This window comes from Choloepus didactylus, chromosome 6 (assembly GCF_015220235.1).
Source record: "Choloepus didactylus isolate mChoDid1 chromosome 6, mChoDid1.pri, whole genome shotgun sequence".
Classification (NCBI taxonomy): Eukaryota; Metazoa; Chordata; class Mammalia; order Pilosa; family Megalonychidae; genus Choloepus; species Choloepus didactylus.
In genome coordinates this window covers 139,476,235-139,478,573 of record NC_051312.1, presented here as the reverse complement: position 1 = coordinate 139,478,573, position 2,339 = coordinate 139,476,235, and the positions used below count along the sequence as shown (strand labels likewise).

Below are 2,339 nucleotides of genomic sequence, written 5' to 3'. Positions count from 1 at the left end.
TCCACTCCTCTGGAAGTTCCTCTAAGCTCTCATTACTATGAGCTACTCAGCCTAAGTGAAAAGTGAAGTGGAATGGGTTTTAGAACCACAGAGCCTTGATGTTAAATCCTGCCTCTACCCACCTGCTCCCTATTGATCACAGGACGAAGGTATCGCTCAAACTGCCTCAGTCAACCTTTCCTTATCTATGAGAATGTATTGCCTGTCTTTAAGGGTAGCTGCAAGAGGAGATACTGCAGATAAATTACCTAATTTATAATTGGTGATCAATGCCATTACGTTTTTATTGCTGTACTGCTTACTATAAGAACTTGTTTTACTCTATACAGATCAGCATATTCCCAGAACATAAGGAAGTGCTAGGTGATCAATAATCATTTTAGCTATTAACTAACTGCTGATCGGTAGCTGAAGATCAGTTACAAAGTTCTGTTTCTTTTCCCCTGCAGGTGAGTAGAGATGAACCCTGAAAACTGGACTCAGGTGACCAGGTTTGTCCTTCTGGGTTTCCCCAGGAGCCATATCCTGCAGTTCCTACTGTTACTGGGGTTGATGGTGACCTACATTGTAACAGCCACGGGCAACTTGCTGATCATTGCGCTCAGCTGGTTTGACCGTCGCCTGCACACGCAGATGTACTTCTTCCTGCGGAAACTATCTTTCCTGGAGCTGCTGCTTGCGTCTGTTGTGGGTCCCAAGATGCTTGTCATGATCCTCACTGGGAACCACACCATATCATTTGCCAGCTGCCTCATCCAGTCCTACCTGTACTTCCTCCAGGGCACCACCGACTTCTTCCTCTTGGCCGTCAGGTCCCTAGATCATTACCTGGCAATCTGCCGACGACTCCACTATGAGACCCTGATGAGTGGTCACGTCTGCTCCCAGCTGGTGCTGGCCTCCTGGCTCTCTGGATTCCTCTGGATCCTTTGCTCCAGCATCCTCATGGCCAGCCTGCCTTTCTATGGTCCCAATGGCATTGACCACTTCTTCTGTGACAGTTGGCCCTTGCTGAGGCTCTCCTGTGGGGACACCGGCCTGCTGGTGGCTTTCCATGTCAGTGTTGCTGGGCTCTCTGGTGGTGACCTCAGTTTCCTACTCCTGCATTCTTGCTGCTGTCCTCATGGCCTCCGCAGTGGCTGAGTGAAGGAAAGCCTTCTCCACGTGTGTCTCCCACCTTACCGTGGAGGTCATCGTCTATGGCAGCTCCATCTTCCTCTACATCTGCCTGTCGGAGGCCCAGTCAATGCTGCTCAGCAAAGGTGTGTCCATCCTGGGCTGTATTGTCACCCCCTCCTGAACCCATTCATCTTCAGTCTCCACAATGATACGGTGAAGCAGACGCTGAAAGACGCCCTGAGGTGGGACAGGCCCCCTGCAGCTAGGAGGCTATGAGGGCCACAAGAAAAGAAAAAGTACCTATTAGACCAGGAGGCTTAAAGTTTATTCCATTTTTTTAAAAGTTCAAATCATTCAGGCAAAACCCTATGCTTTTCTCACATGATAAAAGCACACTCTTCGTGAATATACAATAGGGAAGCTGGAAGTAAGACTTCATTTTCCTCCCTATAGTCTTCCTTGGATCTCCACCTCCCCACAGAGAAGGCTGATCCAATTGGTCAAATTTCAGAATTCTGGTTCGGGCACCTTTCCTGTTGGGATGAATTTCTGGGTTTATGAGCAGGTACAAGCATGTGGCCTCATGCAAGGAAGCTGCTGCTTCTCCCTCCACATTCGTGTGCTTACGCAACTATACTGCTTCAGTCTCCTGTGCCATGTAGGTATCGGGAGGTGCTGAAACAGGGGGTTGAGATCTGGAGCTTAGACAAGAGGAAGAGGCCTGCAAGGACTTCCAACTAGACAGAGTGTCACTAACCAGAACCCCTGTAGTAGGAAACCAAATCCTGACTGCATAACAAACAGTTCTTTGATTCTTAATTGCTATGGGATTGTTCTTTATGTGATGACAGCTCTTGTGGGAATCTCATAAAGGAAGAATGATGAGACCCATGAGATATTTGGATAGCCCCAATTCCCAAATCAAATCACATCTAATAGATACCAAATACAGAGAGAATCATTCAACCATTCCTTCAAAAATATTATTAATATTTCTGATATGTTTTAAGCACTGTGCTACTCAGGGACTGGAAGAGAATGAGTCAAAGAGAAGCTAAGGTACAAATTTTAGGGAGATGCACAGACTCAGGGTCATGTAAATGTAGGGTGAGGACTTGCACAAACCTGAGAGTGAGTGCCTCCTTAAACGCTGCTTCTAGGCACCTTTCTGCTTCACCTGTCTTGTCCCCTGGTGCTAGGCTGAGTACCAGCAGTAAACA

General features: G+C 47.4%; 1 pseudogene; it reads left to right on the top strand.

Moving 5' to 3' along the window:
• Positions 1-459: 459 nt before the first annotated feature.
• LOC119537325 lies at positions 460-1,395 on the top strand (annotated as a pseudogene).
• The last annotated feature ends 944 nt before the right edge of the window (positions 1,396-2,339 follow it).